The 20644-nt window shown below is 49.1% G+C and overlaps 1 protein-coding gene across 1 annotated transcript in view; it reads left to right on the top strand.

Moving 5' to 3' along the window:
- The window catches only part of VAC14 (VAC14 component of PIKFYVE complex), a 1984055-nt gene that overhangs the window by 1677865 nt on the left and 285546 nt on the right, over positions 1-20644 (top strand). The gene's annotated exons all lie outside the window — the stretch shown is intronic.

Here is a 20644-nt window from a genome sequence, read left to right as displayed (position 1 = left end):
CGGGTGGTCGCCGCTAGGTGTGGGTACTGCTATACAATCTATGCATAGTGTGTAATCTGCAGCTCATATGCCTCGAACGGAAAATGCTACTTACCAGTATGCATCTGTTCTTGGCATGTAGAGCTGCAGAGTTACACACGCCCACCCGCCTCCCCGGCTACCTTTATCTGTTCCAGTATTATCTTATTTAGATACAAATCACATGGACATCACTACTTCTTGTACAGCTCCATCACTTCCCTAATGGCGAAAAACAATCTGGGGATGGAGCCGATGCCCATGCGCAATATCATCCTAAGGAGGAGTCCCCTATCTCGTGACTCCAAAAGACTTTCTACAACAAAACAAACTGCAAACATCCGGGCCCAACACCATCTATGCATAATGTGTAACTCTGCAGCTATACATGCCAAGAACAGATGCACACTGGTAAGTAGCATTTTCCTTTTGGGTGCTTTCAAAATAGCAGTAAACTGTATTATTTTGAAAAGGCTCCCACCTTAGTGTGCCAGTACAAATACTGCAAAGTTGTAATCAGCAGGGAGGACTAACACTATCTCACTTTAAAATGTGGTATTATGAGCTCAGTTAAGTGTGATGGTAGGATGGTCCAAAACTGGGATGGTAGAATTAGAAGTCTTATGGAGATTGCAGTACTGATGAGATCGTTCTGGGATATTATTTGGGTATCGAAGAAATGTAGATGTTCAAATGTTATGTTGATTTGTAAAGCGCACTAATCACCCAAGAGGGTATCTAGGCACTCGGGTAGGTGAGTAGGTGTGTGGTCCGCAAGGTGCTTATACCAAGAGCCAGGTCTTCAGCTACTTACAGAAATCAAGAAGTGAGGAGGAGGTTCTGATGTGTTGAGGAGGTTGTTCCATGTCCTGGGTGTGATGTAGGAAAACGAGCGACCTCCAGTTTTGCTTTTGCAGATGTGGGGAATGTGTGAAAGTGAGGCAGAGCTTGTCTGGTTGATTGGTGAAAGTGTATGCGGCTGTTCAGGTATTCTGGACCTGTGTTGGGTAGGGCTTTGTATGTATGTGTGAGAAGTTTGAATTGGCTGCGCTTGTGAATAGGGTACCAGTGAAGTTTCCTGGTGTACGGTGTGTTGTGGGTGCTGCGTGGGAGGTGGAGTATGAGTCTTGTGACGGTGTTCTGGTTGGTCTGGAGTCTGTGCAGGAGTTGTTTGGAGAGTCCTGTGTAGAGAGTGTTGCCGTAGTCCAGCCCGCTGGTGATGAGTGCATGTGTGATGGTCCATCTGATGTTCTGACGCAACCATTTGAAGACCTTTCGCACCCTGGTGAGACCAGTTATAGCTTTTTTTTTTTTTCTTTATTTCAGCCGATCATTGTTACAGTCGTACAATCATATTGTCACCATTGAACAAAGAGTGCGATATTATACCTCCGACTGTACATTTAGAAACTTATCTTCCATTTTACTTTTATAAAACGCCCCTCCGTCCGTAACTCCCCCCCTCCCATTCCCCTACAGCACTTCACATTTTGCACATATTGTTATCCACAGGACAAAATCAAAACATTTCCAAACAACTGCGTATTGTACATTATATGATAAACAACTCCATTCTCTCCGCTGACGTGGTGACTCTCGTATGAACACTTCCTACTGTCTGGCTCACTGAGTCACGACTCCCCCTATGAATCGTGCTGACAATTTTACAACAGAATAATCCCATATCCCATATTGGGCATGCCAGTGCCGTGAGACATTAGTCCTGGAATGAGTCAGCACATAACTCAAAGTCCGCCATCATAGTATCCCACTCTAGAGAGATGTGTGTTTTCCGCAGTCCTCTTCGTTCCTCCCGTCGTATTTCCGTCCCCTCTGCCCTTCCCAAACGCATCATCTCACTATGCCATCCCTCCACATCCGGAGGTCTTGCCGACTTCCAGCGCATCGTTATTAACCGTTTCCCAAGTAATAGTGCCAGATCAACGAAACGGGTAGCTGCGCTCCTTTTCTTTTCTTTATGGCCTACCCCTAGCAAGCTATGCAGCGGTGATGCGTAAGACCTACCTGGGGCAACCACCTCTGAGGTTTTGTGGATTGTTGCCCAGTAATAGCCGAGCCTCGGGCAACTCCATAACATATGTAGCAGTCTGGCATCTACCGCACTGCACCTAGGGCATGTACTCGCTGCGCCTGGGAACATGGCATGCAATTTGTGGGGAGTGAGATATGCTCTGTGCATGACCATCAGTTGGATGAATTTGAATTTTGGGTTACGTGATACCCTCCTGAGAAACCTGAGTATCCGTTCCCAGTCCTTATCCCCAATTACTTGGCCCACTTCACCCTCCCATCTTTCCCGTGTGGGCTGCAGTGTGATCGCTCTACCATTTCGGATGCCTGCCGTCAGCCACTTCGTCAGGTGGCTGCCCGTCCCCATCAAGTATTGCATTGTGAGGAGCGGGTTCACAGGCGGTTCTGTCCCATCCAGTGCCCATGTCGAAGTTATGTATTGTGCAACCTGTGCATGTAGCAGGAATAACGTGTCGGGGGTATGATGTAGCCGTGTAAAGTCCGCGTGGGTCATGAGAGTGTTCTCCGCAAGGAAATCTCCCACTTGTAGGACGCCCACTTGTTGCCAAGTCCTGAGTTTTAGTTCCGATAATATACCGTTGCCCAGTGGAAGTCCCAGCAGTGGTATATTGGGGGCATAGGACGATGTAGCATTGGTGTATTGAACTACTTTTTTCCAGTACTTGACAGCTAGTCTCAGGAGGTATGGTGCTGCGGCTGGCAGTCTAGCGTTTGGCAGTATGTTGAACAAGGGAACCCGTATTAGGTAGCAAAGGACCTCGGGTAATTAGTCATTTTATCAGGAACAGCGGTCCTTAGCTTAAGAAATAAAAATTTTTAAATAGCAAACATAGACTTAAATAAGTACTATGGCGTGGTTTTCCAATGTCCAGCCGGACAAGGAAATATTTATTTTCAAAGTTGTACCAGAAATTGTAAATACGTGAAACAGGGATCAAACAAACTGGGCACAAGCCTGTACCAAGTCAAGGAAAACAAACAATCAGAGGAAAGAATAAGGAAAGTTTAAAGCAGGCAAAAGAGTTGGAGCGAGTGGCGGCTTGCGTTACAATACAATCTTGTGCAAGCACAGACCAACAGTAGCTGCAATAATTATATAGAAATGAGACATGCAGTACTGTCAAAACAGTCGACTTGACGTTTCGATCCCTAGCTCCTAATTTAAACTGGGATCATCTTCAGGACTAATGTTAAAGCTATTGCCTGAATTATTAGCAGCCTGTAAGTAATATTAAGGCCCTGAAGGTAGGTTGTGCCTCTTAGAGGAATTGAACGCGGCTGCTGGATATAGCAGTCCGCCTCGCGTTGATCCTTAATAGGAGCGTGTGTTGGGCTTGGTATCGGGCGTCTTGCTCAATGGCAGATATCTGGTGCTCCCATGCCGCCCTTGTCTGTGGGCAGTTGCAATTTAGCCACACTGATGCGTCGTCTACCTGTGCCCCAGTACAGTTCCGTTAGTAACGTGTTTATAGTCTTGAAAAAACTCATCGGGACCAGAAGCGGTAGGTTCGTGAAGAAATACAGCAGTCTAGGCAGTACCACCATCTTTGCAACTGCCACCGTCCCAGCTATCGATAGGGGCAGTGTGTTCCAAAACTGTATTTGTGCTTTGAGTGCAGCGATCGCCTTACCCAGGTTACCGTCCAGGAGGTCACGGGCGTTCCGGTACACCTGTATCCCTAAATACTTGAAAGTCGTGGACGCTATTTGAAAACAGTGTGGCTCAAACTCTATGTGTGTGTCCTCCGATGGGGTGTTAAAGCAGAATCCATAAGATTTCGAGGCATTGATCCCTAATCCCGATATGTCTCGGAAAGTATTAAATATTGTGGGAAGTGGGGCCATATCTGCCGACATGTCATTGATGTATAATATGATGTCATCGGCGTAAGCCGATATGATATGGGGCACTGCGTTTCTCTGTATCCCCTTTGCACCCGCTAGTGTACGAACTTTAATTAATAAGGGCTCCAGAGCGAGTATAAATAGCAGCGGTGATAGTGGGCATCCCTGCCGTGTACCCTCCATGATTTCAATTTGTTCCGAGATACATTTGTTGGTTCGGACTCGTGCTGTGGGCCGAAGATACAACAACGTCACCCAGTTGATGTATTCCTGAGTGATGCCAAATTTGCCCAGGACCGCCACCATATAATCCCTTTTCAGGGAATCAAAGGCCTGCCTTAAGTCCAGAGAGATGCACCCCTCTTTATTATGCCCAGTGCCTTCCAGCTCCAATAATTGGTTCAGCCTTCGGAGGTTCAGAGCCGTGCTCCTACCTGGCACAAAGCCACATTGATCTGGGTGTATTAGGGTTGGAACGTATTGGGATATGCGAGTCGCCAAAATCTTGCTAAGGATCTTGTAATCCATGTTTAGCAGTGATAAGGGTCTATAATTCTCAGGCTGTAGCGCATTCCTGCCAGGCTTCAGAAGGGAAACTATTAATGCCTGCAGGGTTGTGGGGGGCAGAGTGCGGGTTTCCATCGATAAGTTGTACAGCTTATGTAAGTGTGGGGTCAAGATATCAATGTACGTGAGGTAAAACTCAGCTGGCAGGCCGTCCGTCCCCGGTGCTTTACTTCGTGGCTGTGCCTTGATAGCCTGCCTAATTTCAGCTACAGTTATGTTATGTGCCAAATCTTTCTGCTGCGCTGCCGTGAGTCGTGGAATGTCTACGTCTGTCAGGAATGACTCCAGTGCTGTGGTCGTCAGTGGTACATGCGGGTCATATAGTCCAGTGTAATAGTCCTTGAACGCCCTGTTAATTTCTAGTTGTGTTTGCACTACCATTCCCGACCCGTCCCTCACTTCCACTATTGGGGTAATCGGCGGAGCGTTTCGCACTAGACGAGCCAGTAATGGACCAGATCTATCTGCCTGCACGTGTATTCCTTGTAATCTATTACGCGCAGCTCTTCCAGTAATTCTGCATGTTGTATATGTGCTTCTTGAAGTTGCGTGAGGCCGCCCTGAGCACCCGCCGCCTCATTTTCTAGTACGGCCAATTTACCCTCCACTTCTTTTAGCCTCTTTAACACTAAAGATTTAATGCCCACTTTTGTACTCATCGCTACGCCACGTATGGTCACCTTAAAGGCGTCCCATTCGATTTGGCGGGACCCAGCTGTGTTTGTGTTTTCTGCAAAATATTTCGTAATAGCGTCCGATACTGTTGCCCTGAAGACTGGATCCTCCAGCAGTGCGGGGGATAATCGCCAGGTCGGGATCGGTGTAGGAAGCCTTCCCCATTTTATCACCAGCTCCACCGGGTTATAATCCGACAGATTTTTGCCCGTGTGCATAATTGAATCAATGGAACCTAACAATGTGGTAGAACAAAAGAAGCGGTCTATTCTCGTGTGCAGTTTGTGGCGGAGAGTAGAACGTGTATTCTTTGTGAGTTGCATATTTGGTATGCCATGCATCCGCCAGATCCCACCCAATTGCCCAGCGCGATAGTGCTTCCGCTTGCTTCTTACTCTGTCGCATGCAAGGGAGGATGGGACCTATCCAGATACAGGTCCAGCACCGCATTACAGTCTCCACCCAGAACCCATGCATGCTCCGACCAATCTGACAGCACCCTGCTGATAGTATCAAAGAATTTGGACTGTTCTGTGTTGGGGGCATAGAGGCTACCGAGTACCACCAAAGAGCCGTCTAGTAACCCTTTCACAAACACGTATCTCCCCTCCCTGTCTGTTCGGTGTTCCAGTGCTTTAAAGGGGACCGTGTTTTTTATCCAAATGGCCGTCCCTCGGGAGAACGCTGAGTACTCAGTTGCATATAACTGACACTTCCATTTCCTGGCCATCTTGGAGCCCTCTGCGCTGTTTAAGTGGGTCTCCTGTATGCATGCTATTTCCACATTGCGCCTGTGCAGCTGAGCCAGTACCCTGTGCCTTTTATGCACTGACCCCAGACCTCTCCCATTCCACGTGCAGAGTTTGTAGGTGTTAGTTGTTGCCATGGCTATGTGTGCGTTTTTCGTGTGATTCCGCCCTGTCCTGTATTCCATGTGGTGAAGTGTAACGTATAATGTGCGCAGTCTCAGCGCTGAACTTCCCAACTCTAAGGTCCTGTCCTCCTAACTGTCCAGGACCGAACATCGGCACCCAACAGGGGTAAACATTCAAAACCATTTTGCCGTCGCTAGGGGGGGGTGCACCCTTACTGTCCTACTCAAAAGCTGTTAACAAAAGTCTCTGTACATTGTGCCCTGTTAGCTACACGTAACCCTTGCCGTGCATCCCCATCACAATCATTCCTTTATGCATGCATATACATTACCACCCCGCCGTTATCACAGTCAATTCTTCAGAATTTGTTCGCCATCTGCGCTATGATGCGCGGAAACAATTGTAAGCTAGTGTCTGATTCAGAGCCCAGTGTGTGTGAACTGTCCTTGCTGTTCGTTTCGGCTCCGGTTCTGGCATCATGAGCCGCCAAAGCATCCGTCGTCAACGGCACCGTTCCCTGGGCATTCCTCTCTCTTGTCGTTGCATGGGCTCCACTCGCGCCAGAGTCTGTGTCCACTGCATCTCGTGGGCTCCGCCTTGGGTCTGAGACGCCATCCGCGTCCCCTCCCATCATGTGCTCCAGAGGGTCTTGCAATAATCCCGATGAAAGCGCCACTTCGAGCCATTCCGACGCCTCTTCCAGCGTGTCAAAGAAGTAGGTTTTGTGATCATGGATAACTTTAAGACGCGCCGGGAAGAACAGGGCATGTTTTAAGTTGCGTTCTCGCAGAGTGCGCTTTACGCCCAGAAAGGAGGACCTGGCTTTCTGGACCGCCGGGGTGAAGTCCGGGTAGATCGACACCGTTTTATTTTCATAGAGTAATGGAGCCTTCTCCCTTGCCGCCTTGAGGATCGCGTCTCTGTCTTTATAATGAAAATTCGGGCTATCAGCGGGCGCGGAGGGGCTCCCGGTTTTGGCGGCCGTGGGGGTACCCTGTGTGCGCGCTCCACACTAAATAGCGGGGTGAGGTCCTCGGATGCCACAACCGATTTAAGCCAGTCCTCTACGAATTGTGTCGGATTTGTTCCCTCGCTGCGTTCCGGCACGTCTAGGAGGCGTACATTATTGCGGCGCGATCGCCCTTCTGCGTCATCCACTCTGCCCCGCAGCCCCTTCATCTGCCGCTCCAGTGCCTCAATTTTCATGGAGAGTGTTCCGTTGACTGTGGTATTAAGTCATCCAGGGCCAGTTTATGTTCGGTGACCTTTTCTGCCAATTTATTGTGATCGGCTTCCAAAAGGGACAGTCCGGTAGACATCGTGTCCATTCGAGATTCCAGAGCTTCTCTTGATGCCCTAATTTCGGTTAGGATCAGGTCCAGTTTAGCCTCTTGCGATTCCATACCTGTCGGCGGGATTACTTCGTTGTTGGAGGATGCCAGGGGGTCCTCGGAGTTGGCAGAGCGCAACGTGGCGTGCACCGCAGGGTCCGGGCGCTCGCCCTTTTTACGGACCATAGTGCGACTTGTACTGAATCCCAGGCGGGACCCTCTCTGGCACGTCCAATCACCCCCGTGCCACCGAATACCCGTAGGGCCCGGTCCCCCTCCGCACTCCGATCAGCCGCGTATAATAACTAGGTATGGTGCTGCACACAGTCTACCTGCCCTTTTCATGCATTCACCACAGGGACTTCACATTCAGGGGCCTCAGGCGGACAACGATGGTCAGGAAGGACACTTGCAGAGTGGTTCCGCAGGGCACCACTGCCCGTCTCTTCCCCAGCGCCTCGCAACTCCGGGCCGCAGGTAAGCCCGCTCCTGTATCCAATACGTCGTCCACAAAATGGCGGCCGACCGCTTCCCGGCCTCAGACTGCAGGGGAGAGCCGCACCTCCACGGGTCTCAGAGCGCGTCGGCTGTGTCTGCCAGTGGGTAGTAGGGCTCCGCCAATGTATCCTCCATCGGGCCCGGGGACCCGGTCAGTGGGCTCGTTTGGTAGCAGGCACACGCTTCCCGCCTCCACTCTCGGCGTTCGCCGCGATCCGCTCCGCGGCAAGAGTATACTCCCTCCTCAGCTCTGGTTGCAGCGGGTGGTGATTGACCCAGCGGTGGTATACCGCCTGTGGAACGCTCCGCCTCCAATGCGCTCTGCCGCCGCTCTCTGGGTCCCGGGCGGTCCCCGGAAGCCAAGCGCTGCCGGCCGGAAGTTAGCTGTGCCCGGCCTGGCCTTTCACTGTGGGCCGCGGTCTCCGGCGTGCTTGTCGCGTCAGTAGGCCTCTCGCTACGGGACTCCTGTAGCCGTTAAGCGCTGCCGTTAGAGCCCATGGGAACCTCCGTTTCGCGCCCGGACCTTCCTCTCTTCACGTGGGTGGAATGCAGGGGGTTTAATAGCAGTTCGTATAGGATAAATTGCCAATTTACAGGGCGTTTAGACGGAGCCGGTTCAGCTCACATCCACCACGGTCGGCTGGTAGCCACGCCCCTTTAGCCCAATTATAGCTATGAGGGCAATCCTAGTGACTGTAAAGCACCCCACAGCCTTTCCTTCCCCTTATGTCCAAATCACTTCAATTTGGATTTCAAACAGCACTAAGACACTAAGCACTAAGACATTGACGGTTCTGATGAATAGAGGTACAATAGGGCGACTGATTAGCAATGTAAGGGGCAAAGGCACATGGACACCCCTAAAGGACTTCATGTCTAGAATACTGCCAAATTGGGCCTCCCCCCCCACCCCCCCCCCCCCCCCCCTTGATAATACAACTTCGTGAGGGGTGAGGGGCTATAATGTGGGCTAAGATGTGGGTAGAGGAGGAGGCTTGTTATTGTTGAAACGGAAACAGATGGCTTTAGCAGAAAATGTATTATGTACAATAAGCTTTCGTAAGCCGCATTTCTTTCATATTCTTTTTCAAAAAATCAGTAAAAAACAATTTATTAAATCCAACTCTTTCCTAATTCCGAAGCTCCGCCTCTGCCAGGTATTCCCATGCGTGGTCTCAGTGCCCTGTCTTGCTGCCGTTACTTCATATGGTTTATTGTGTGCAGAATATGCTGTACTCCGCTCTTGCCACCTGTTTGGCGATTTATTTGGCCCTCTTCTGACCTAAAGCCTCTTCCTCTGGGACGCAGCACTCGCTCTGGTTTCCTTTTCAGTGCTGTATCGCTTCCTCCAGCAGCCAGTTACTTCCCTCCCCAGCTCCGTGCTGTCGGCTACATCCGGTGCATGGACATCAGAGGTGGGACCCGGGGCCGGGTTACTTAACACTGAATGGGAGACAGCCAGCCCATCCCCTGGTGCGATGACAAGTTATCCCTCCGAGCTCAGGATCAGGAAGTGACGAAGGAATGACTTCACCAGATGCTGCACATGGCTGCCCAAGGGAGGAATGCATGGTGTTTCTTCATGATTGAAGTGGTGCCTGCCATCTTCCAGGTCCCAGACACAGGTCAGGCAGACTTCCTCCCTAGAAAAAATCGGAGTATTCCCATAACCAGGTCTGCTGACCCAAGCGCAGAAACGGAAAAATAACCTGATGCCTGCAAAACGGCAACAAACCCAGGCATTCGCGAAATGTTGTCCCCGCAGCTGATTATTTCTGATATCCTTTCATAGTTCTCTCTCACACACACACACACACTCTCTCTCTCTCTCTCTCTCACACGCTCTCACTCAACTCTCAACACACACACACTCTCACACACTGTCACACACAACTCACACACTTTCTCACACTCAGTCACACACTCTCTCGCTCTCTCACACACTTTTTCACTCTCTCACACACACACACACACTCTCTCTCTCAAACTCACGCACTCTCACATACACTCACACACACTTTCACTCACACACACACGCTCTCTCTCTCTCACACGCTCTCACACAACTCTCACACACTCTCTCACACACAACTCTCTCACACACTCTCTCACCCTCACACACACTCTCTCGCTCTCTCACACACTTTCACTCTCACACACACACTATCTTTCAAACTCTCACGCACTCACTATCTCACACACTCTCTCACCCTCACACACACACTCTCTCGCTCTCTCACACACTTTCACTCTCACACACACACTATCTCTCAAACTCTCACGCACTCACACACACGCTCTCACACTCACACGCTCTCTCTCACACACACTCTCTCACACACACTCTCACCCTCACACACACACTCTCTCGCTCTCTCACACACTTTCACTCTCACACACACACTATCTCTCAAACTCTCACGCTCACACACACGCTCTCACACACACACTCACACGCTCTCACACACACACTCACACGCTCTCTCACACACACACTCTCACACACACACTATCTCGCTCTCACACATACTCTCTCACACACACACACGCTCACACTCGCTCACACTCACTCACACACACACACACACACACACACACACACACACTCACACACACTCACACACTCTCTCTCTCTATATATATATATTTTAACACAACGACAATAAAGCCATTTCCCATTAGAGAGCACACTAGCCCAGGTTTGGAAATAGCAGTCTGTGTACTAATGTTGTGCCATATCATGTATTGAATTCTGTCTTGGCTTGACACAGACACACACTTTTCACGTGATGGTTGAGATTTAGATGAGTGTTATTGCTCAACGGTTGGTTACCCATCCTCATGTGCCCACTGCAGAAAAGTCAGATAGAAGTGAGGCCCCTCCAGTGAACCCCTTGCATGTACGCCAGGTGAAATTATTATCCCAGTACCTGTATGTGGGTCTTCATGTGATATCTAGATGTTTTCCGTTAGAATTTTTTTTTTTGCATATGCTTTCAAAATAAACAAAACGAAATAAATAAAAACCCATTGCGTTCTTGCCAATGCCAACCAAGCCTGTTGCGGGGTTGCGGGTGACAATGTGCCTCTATGCATTAGTGACTCTCATTCCTTTGGGACTTGGCTAGATTTGTGTGCGTTTTTCAAATCCAATAATGTCATGGATCATACAGGCAATTATGAAGCGGAACACAATTCCCAATATTTCAGGTATTTAGTACAGTGTGAGTTCAGATATGTGCCTATGAAAAGAGGGTATGCATCTGCCTCAAGGCTGCCTTGGTGGTATACACGGACTGAGGACCCGTTAGACCCCCAAACTGAAGACAGCCCCTGCCCTCCAGTCATTCATATGAATTAATAAGGTTTGACCTATGGGCCTCCTGTGAGCATTACTCGACATCCCAGTGATTCACCACTACTAACATCAATGTTTGATCCTAAATGAAGGTGAGTCAATTACAGTGTCACTGTGGGGTGGTTTATTGATATAATTTGCTTGAATAGGGCTCTTGCTACGGAAGCCATCTCAGATCTCGTTACAGAAGGTAGGCGAGGAAAATGGTTTGATATTTTATCCCTGATGTGTCATGAAGGCAGCCATTGTGATCATGAGGATAATTAGATCAAAACAAGTCGGTCTATGGTCCTCACCCGAAGATCATGTATTTAAATGTCATGTAGAGGTGGGAGCATTTTGTGTGTGCAGTTCTTCCCCAAAAACATTCTATTACACTGTGCGATGGCACAGCTGAATTTGAGAGTCCATCCTTAGCCTTTAATCAGCTAGCAGGGAGATAAAAAATGTGTTGACACACATTAGGTTGGTTAATTGCTCTGAAAAATAACAAAACCCCTCTTAAATATAAACTTACAACCATAATCTCGGGGAGGATGTTCTGAGAGGATGGCTGGGTGCCCTGGTACAGGATTGTGCAAAGGGCAATGATGTTGTGTCCCAACAGACTTCTCTGCTCCGCTCAACTGCCCCTGGCCACCATCCCACAGAACCGCAAGACCACACCTGGAGAAAGATCCTTCACCTACCTTGCTGCGAAGACCTGGAACTCCCTGCCTCTGCACCTCAGGCAATCACCATTGCTGCCGCAATTCAGGAAGGACCTCAATCAATCAGTCAATCAAAGTTTGGCACCCGAAGAGTCAGGTGTTGAGGTCCTACCTGAATTGCGTCAGCAAGGTTGATTTCCTGAGGTGGATAGGCAGGGTGTTCCATGTCTTGGAGGCGAGGTAGGAGAAGGAGATTCCTCTGGTTCTGGTCTTGCGGATTCGCGGGACCTCAAGACTTGGCTGTGCGACTAAACCGCAGATTCCCCCCTCGCCCCCATCTCAGCGCCTGGAGACCCTCACGGGTTAGTAGTTGTGCTTCATAAGAACCCTGATTGATTGATAATTATAAAACATTTATTCTGATAGCGATATCTAGTCCCAGTGCATCAGACTACATTTGAAAAATCTTAAGCAGTACCTCTGATCGTTACTAGGTGCCAAAATCGAGTAAGTGCTGACCTCGTTTGCTCCGGCTGTGACGTGCGTGGTGCCTACATAGGCACCATCCTGGCTTGCTGATATCAGTTCCTTTCTTTCTGTGCCAACAGCGCAGATCTGGAGAGCAACCTCAGTCATTATTTGACCATCTTTTTCGACCTTTTGTCAACCTTTCTGGAACCGTTGCTTCCAATTCGATTGGAACATTCCCCCTAACAAACCTAAGGGTTTTAAACAATGTGGGCAATGTCACAGGCAGACTTCTGTGTCTTGTCCCCACTTGGTCTATCTTTAGTGCCTGTGTTAGGACCACGACTCCAGGGCATGTGATGACTGTCAGTCAGTGCACTTGAAGGCAATCTGTGAGCGGGCAGTGAAACTCCTAGCGGCGCGGCACAAGAAGGTCCTCATTGTCCCTGGTCCCAGCACAGGTCTCTGAGATACTTGTTTTTCGCAGTTCAAATCATAGTTGGTCAAGTCTAAAAAGCATAAGAAGAAGCTGAAGCATTCTTCGGATTTACCTAGTAGACCCTGTGCTTCTAGACCCCGTTCCTGCACTCCTCCTCTGTAGCTGGCAGCTGGATCCACCATGTGCCTCTGTAATTACCCTGGGCCGGAGCCATCCCTGCCCAACTCAGCGGGGTTTATTTCACCAAGCACTCTATCTTCGGGCCACTGACTCCCTCTGGCATGCCTTGGGGCCCCATGGAACCCAGAAGTACTCCAGCTGGACTACCACTGGTGGCTCTGCCCTAAGATGGGCCCTCTGGACCCGTTTCCCCCCCCCCTGGCAGGACCAGTCATCCTGATGCGCCCCCTGGCACCACCTCGCCAATCCCTGCACAAGTGCGACGGTACACAGAATCATTGCCCTTTGACACAGTCCTGTACCAGGGGACCCAGCCATCCTCTCGTCGCACCCTCCCCTCACCTGAGAGCATTGTGGCACAGTCCAGAACGGCCAAAGTTAACCCTAGCTCATTAACTACAACCCCACCGGACAGGAAATCTAAGATGCTGGACGAATTCGGGAAGAGGAGTTTTTCTTCCACCAGCCTAGCACTGCAATCAGTGAACACCATGTTTCTTGAGCCAGTACACCCATGGCTTGTGGGATTTGGTTGTTGCAAGTGCTGCCCATGGTCTCTGAGGAGGCTCGAACCATTTTGAATCAAGAGCTACTTATGGATGGAATGCAGAAAAGTTCACCAATGTTGTGGACTGGACACCACCAACTCACTGGGCGAGGCCTTTTCTGCTACGCATGGCTGAGGTCAACTGGCTTCTCAGGGGAGGTCCAATCGTCCCTAATGGACATGCTTTTTGATGGCATCCGCTTGTTTGGCGACAAGGCTGATACAGCGTTCGAATACTTCAAGCAGAATCAGGTCACTGTCAATTATTTAGGCCTGTCCTTCGCTCCATGCCAACAGTGCTTCTCCTTTCGCAGCTGTGGTAGGGGTTCCCATGTATGTCCCCTACACCACCCCTACCTCCAGGGCCATCAGTATTCCCAGCCTTTTTGTGACTGTGAACGTTGTGCCGAAAAGAACGTGATATTCAAAGCTGGCAAATTTCCCAGTCCCCCACCCCCCCTTCTGGCTGATGGACCCTCAAAATGCCTTTAGCATGCCCTCAACGCAGCACACATACCCTGTTGGTAGCAGTATCAGGCTCCACCTGCCTTAACGGCAAACAATTTCCTCCGACAAGTGGGTGCTCCAAATTGTCCAACAAGGTTATGCCCTACCACTTCTGATAGCCCGCCTCCCTTTCCATCATCCTCAGATCGTTTGACGAATCACAATCTCTTCTTGCTATGCCAGGAAGCAGAGGCTCTTCTAGCCTAATTAGCCATTGAGATGGTGCCAGCACCATAAGTAAGACGTGGTTGCTATTCCTGCTACTTTCTGGTACTGAAAAGGATGGAGGTCTCCTCCTATCCTGGACTTACACTCACTCAATAGCTTTTTAAGAAAGGATAAGTTCAACATGCTATCCCGCCTGTCCTTCTACATGAATTGGATGCTTTTAGCAGAGTGTCAGGATTTAAAGTTAACACATAAAAATCACAACTATTAGGAATCAACAACATAAGGAACGTCAAGAAGGCCCGCAGGGACAGTTCCCCTTGTCTTCAGCTTACCCCCTAGTCACTATCATGGCATAAAGTTGTGCTCCACCATTGACCGGTCAGCTTCACCAAATTATTTGGACCAATTACGAGCCATTGACATGGGCTTACAGAGCTGGCAGATGGGTGGTCACTCTTATTTGGACTGCATTGCTGCAATTAGGATGAAAGATGACACTCCTTTATTTGTTCCGAAAATACTCTACATTATGCAGGTTCTCCTTTTGCAACTGCCTCAAGGTACACTGGAAACTGTGCAGAAACTCATAGACTTTTTCTGGGGGAATGAAAATGGCATCTAAATTGCATTCCTATGCATTGCTGGCGGAAGGATGGTCTGGAGAGCCCTACTTAAAATAAAACTATACTGTAGCACAGCTTTGATCTCTAGTTGAATGGCATTGAGACACCTCCAAGAAGCACTGGTGCTTCAGTCCATTGCCGGGATGCATGTTTGGAGGCTTCCTTGGCTGGCCAAGAAACACAGGCCGTGGTGAGCCTATAGCTCCCCGGTACCCCGAATTACAATGGTCGCCTGGGATAGAGTGTCTACTACCCATGACTTAACTTCTGTGTCTCTCATCAGCAACCCTGGATTTCCCCCATCATGTAGAGGTAACCATTATATGGCATGGCTATTGGCAAATGGTAAGGGCTTTGGCAATTTCTATGACCAGCATGGGGTGCAGTCTTTCAGACAACTAAAGGAGAGCTGTGGTATACCAGAGACAGAATACAAGCTCTGTCTGCAAATTCAACATTGGGTGACACATCCAGTCGTCAAAGTGCATGCACATTGCCCTTTGACACCCTTCAAAATAATGGCTCATTACCAAAGGAGCATTTTCAGTTCGCTGTGCTCCCTTTCGGCCTCACCAGTTTCTTTTGTGTGTTCACGAAAGAGATGGCAGTGGTTGCTGCACATCTTCGGAAGTTAGGGTTTCCAGTATTCCTCTACCACGACCACTGGCCGCTGAAAGCAGGATTGCCACAGGCAGCCATCACCCACGTCCAGACTACCGCGGACCTCCGCATTTGCTGCTGTTCACTATCACCTTTTCAAAGTCATACTTGACTCTTTTTTAGAAGCTTCTCTTCATTGGAGCCATTCTGGACACTGCTATTCCAAGTCTACACTCTGGAGAATGCAGGACCTTCAGGCTGAAACCAGATGTTTTAGTCTTGGTCATGAAATTCATTGAGCTGACTGAAGATGCTGGATCTGATGGTCCTCTGCATCCTGTTGGTGAAACACACATGCACACCTGATAGCATATGCAGGCTCTGCAGTCTGATCTGAAGTCTGCAGTCTGATCTGAAGTCACAATGGGCACAGCACCAAGGGAATCTCTCCGACCTAGTCCAGGTTTCGGAGGAAACTGCAAAAGATATGAAGTGATGGTTACTGAACCTCAATTGGGTCAACAAAAGACCCCTCTCCCAGAGCTGACAGTGGTGATCGATGCCTTGCTCTTGGAATGGGACGGCTGTTTGGCAGAAGTGATTAGAGGACTCTGGTCTCCGGCAGAGACCTGGCTCCACATCAACCTAGTGGAGTTGCAGGCCATCTGCTTAGCATTGAAAGCCTTCCTGCCATCCGTCAAAGGGAAGACAGTTTAGGTATTCACTGACAAAACCAATGCCATATGGTACTGCAACAATCAGGGTGGGGTGAGGTTGTGGACCCTGTGCCAGGAGGCCCTGCTCCTCTGGACATGGCTGGAACATCAGGACATCTTCCCGGCCGTACAGCACCTGGAGGGATCTCTGAACACCATGGCAGACAAACTCACCTGTTAATGCCTGGCGGACCACAAATGGCTTCTGCATCCGGAGGTGGCATAAGGTTTACTTATAAGTCAGAAGCACAATTATCCTCAGGAGTGCTGCGATGCTCAAAAGGGACCCACCGCCAGGCAGGACCAACTCCCTGATATTCTCTTCAATGGAAACAGGGTGTTGGTATGGCCAGGCGAGGGGTAGGAAGTTGGGGAAGGGGACAGCTTGGAGGAAGTTCTGAAATGACAAGAAAAATAAACGATGGTTAACAATGGTGATACCAGATTACACTCATCCTCACTAGGATCACAGTTATTAATACCTGAAAAAGCCTTAGTGATGTTGTGTAGGATTTGTTTTAGATATCAGTCTCTCACTGTGAACGCTGCAGTGGAAATGAACAGGGTTAGAACACTTTACAGACTTTACAATACAGGATTGTTCTTTGGGTGTCTGTCCTTAAACACAGTTTAGAAACTCGCCACTTATTTTGGGAAGTAGCCTCTGGCTACATATTACACCTGACAAGTCACACAGTTCAGGACCAATATGTTCCTGGTGTACAGTTTTGATTCCACTCTATTTGTCTCGTTTGCAAGCCAGGATATTTAATCCTTCCTGTTGGAACTGCCTCAGGTCAATTATTCATCAAAGAGACTGCAGTGCGTATCGTGAAGCATAAAATGCCCACGCTGGTTTAAGCAGCACGAGCATCAGCAATGCAATAAATCAATGCTTCAACAAAAGAATAGTGTAGCACAAATTGCTCAAAATAAGATACTCCCATTCTTTGAAATCCCACGAGATAAACACTCTTGAGTAGGTTGAGAGCAAACAGTCAATCTAACGGTTAGTTGCTGTGGTTACTTTTAGTTTTCAGATATTTAGGGCACATCTGCGCACCTACCTGGATCTTTGCCTTTCAGGCACTGAAGGCAGGGATGACTGTTAGTAGACTTGTGAAACAAACATTAGCTAATACCGCTAGGGGCTCGTCAAGACCTTCTCCTCGCCAATGCTCTCCCACAGGTTGGGTGGCGGCGAGAGAAGCCTCTCTGACTGCTGCACTGGGAGTCCACCTGCCCGCTCTGGTTTCCTCTCAATATTGAGCAAGAAGTAGTGGGCAAGGCTCTATTTTATGCTGGGCCTTCCAACATGCCACCACCCTGAAGCTGCTGGTAAATTTAGTTTCCCGAAAAAAAGGCCAGTACAGGAATCCATGGCACAGACAAAGGACTGCTAAGGGATGTTCATGGTGGTTTGCGTGCAAGCAAGCAGAAACACAATCTGAATGCTGGAGGCATGCAACGGTGGGTTGAGGGCTGGCAGCATGAAACAGTGGATGATTGATGCTTATGTCATCCTAGAATGGAGAGAACTGTAGCTTGATCTGTTCACACTGCAAAGCATGCTCATTGTCACCTCTTCTGCATGTTGGAGTTTCCAAAGCAGCTCTCACTCGGAGAATGGAACTCAGTACTTTTTTTTGCTGATCCCTTTCCTGCCCCAAGTTCTCAAGAAGATCAGGACCAAGAGGATCTAGTGGCTACGGGTTGGACAATGAGAGTGCGAGATCCAGAACTCCTAGGCAAAGCATTTGTCCTCCAATCAGGCTGCCCCTTCAGGAGGATCTCCTGTTGTAGCAACAGAGCAGGCTCTTGGACCTGAACCTGCGCACTTGCCACCTTCATGCTTGGAGATTGAGCAATGACAGTTGAGTGTCGTTGATCTCCCTTCCAAGACCAGCAGTGTTATTCTGGCAGTCAAGTGACTCTCAACAAAAACAGCTCGTTATGCTATGATAACTGTGTTTTTATAGCACACCTATCGCCCATGAGTTTATCCAGGCGCTATGTGGCTGGTGTGATGAAGCCAACCCTGAAAGGCCTACTTAAAGAGCCAAGTCCTCAGCTACTTGCTGAAGTCAAGAATAGAGGAGGGGGCACTGATGTGCGCTGGGATGTTGTTACAGGGTTTAGGAGGAGAAGGGACAACCCTCTGCTGTGATTTTGTGTGTGCGTGGGGTGTGTGCTAGTGAGAGACCAGCAGAGTGCAGGTATCTGGAAGGTTGGTAGAAATAAATGTGGCTACTCCTGTAGGCAGGGCTTTGTAGGTGTGGGTGAGAAGTTTGAAGTGTGTGCGCTTGTGTATCTGATGCCAGTGAAGTTTCCTAAGGAGTGGTGTGATGTGGCTCGGCATGGGAGGTTGAAGACTAGACTGGCTGCAGTCGTTTTGTGAGCTGCTTGGTTCTCCCTGAGTACAGGGTGTTCCCATAGTCTAGATAGTGCCCTTTGGAGCCACCACCCACCACTCAGCATTACCACTGTGCATCTGTGGGAATCGTGCGCCTTTTCCATCGAGGCTTAAGCCCCCTGCTGCGGTGGAGAGAGGTCCTTTCTCATCTCACCAGCCGCCACCCCTTGCGTCTCTCCCTTGCTATGAATTGTTACTGTCAGACCCCCACACTTCAAGCGCGGAAGCTTCGCTGGTGGCACATCTGATGTGGCCAGCACGCCGTGGAGGCTTATTGTCCAGTAGCCATCGGACCACAAGAAATCTCGCACTGGATGAAATGGATCTCGGTTTCTGAGAACAGAGCAGGTTTCAGCACTGCCAGGAAGCATCCTTTGTGAGTGTGCGCTCTGGGCCAGTGCCGCCAGTGAGCAAGGGAGGGAATGGGAGGTGGACAAGGAAGGAAGGAGCTGTGCAGTGACCAGAGGCCGTGCAGGAAATGCAGGGTGGGGCGGAAGCCGTGGGCAGCACAGACCTCCTTTGTGCAGCGGAAGGGAGATCTCAGATATGCAGACGCGCGTTTACAGCGCAGTCGACAGCCCGACCTGGTCTTGCATGGACTCTGTGTTATTGTGTGTAGGAAGCTGTACATTCAAGTCATTTGGCTTTACAGAACGTTTTATCCAAACTATGCGACAGCTAATGTCATTGGAGGACAGTAGGCTTCACCTCAAGATTGGCACCTCTGCAGTCTGTTTCAAAGCCAAAACACACAGCTTGGCAACCTCCCAATACATGCAAACTAAGGACTACGTAAAAAAGCTGATTGGTTAAGAGGATGATGTAGATGGAGTGAGAGAGGGCTTGAGGCAGGGTGACTTGTATAGTTTTTATGTCCCGATTATTACGATTCCCAATTAATTTGCAAATTCTCCAGCCCATGAGTGGGAGCAGACCTGCTTGTTGTTTCATATGTAAATGTGAAGTACCCTGAAACATGCATGCTTAATCCTTTGTATGCATCCTTTCAATCTCCATGTATGAACATACTTGAACTCTCCTCAGTTTCTTTTTGCCTCTGAGGCCAATTCTCCAAAGATGGATGCACTGCGGTCACAAAACCTGTATCTGGGTGAGCGCGGTACCCCACATTGGACTGTAGGATCTAAAGTATGGAGAAGAGACTGAAGGGTCAGACCTGTTGACTGCGAGTCAGTAAAGGCCCAGGCAGTTCCTTGGAAGGGCTGTAATCCCTTCCGTCTGCAAAGCATAACTAGAGCAGGAAAGCGGAGTTCCCACAAAACGTCATGCGCAGCCTCGGTGTCACATTTTGTTTCAGCTGCCACTCTCGGTTCACATAAATGATTACCCGCTGACTACATGCTTTTGTTGTCCTAAAATTCAAAAAGCACACTTACTACCTTTGGGAATTTCATTAGACTATTATTCTTTGGAATTTCATTAGACTATTTTTCTTTAAAAATCATTTGCGCACCTTTAAATGTCTGATGATGCCTAACTATAAAAGAAACTAGTGATGGCGAAGTGTTCAGAGGTCTTTTTCAAGCTTGTGTTTCTGTGACTATGCCCCATCCAGTTTACTGTTTGCCAGGTGTCAGTGCAATCTCACTGTCTGAAGGTATCTGTGCTACAAAGGTATTCTGGCTTGTACACTGATCCACAACCCTCACAGGGGCTAATCTCTTTGTGAGAATATTAGACGTCACTGATAATTCATGCATGCAAGTAGCATAGATTGTTATGCAGGCCGCACGTTTCCAGAGAGGCGCTTACGAGGTGGCCCTCACATAAACTGTGGTCCAAGAGCCGCAGCTTTCACAAACAAGGGCCTTTCCTTCTTATTGGACTATCACTTCCCCAGGGCTTGTGTTTGGTAGCCACAACATGCACTGTTTTTCCTGGCTCCATATATGCAGTGGAATGTGTAGGAGCAGAGCTGCTCCTGGAAGCCGAGAAGCGTCCCTAATACCAGAGAGCCAGCTGCTCCTTATTACAGTTTGAGGCTTTAATCCAGATCATAAGTTGCAGGGACCCCTCAGCTGTATCCCATGTGAGGCCGGGGTGTTCCCTCCCAACCCCCATACTGGGTACTGAGTGACTGAAACTTGGCC

The sequence above is a fragment of the Lissotriton helveticus genome, chromosome 12, assembly GCF_964261635.1.
Source record: "Lissotriton helveticus chromosome 12, aLisHel1.1, whole genome shotgun sequence".
Lineage (NCBI taxonomy): Eukaryota > Metazoa > Chordata > Amphibia > Caudata > Salamandridae > Lissotriton > Lissotriton helveticus.
The sequence above is the reverse complement of the archived record's forward strand: the minus strand, read 5'-3'. Positions and strand labels throughout refer to the sequence as shown.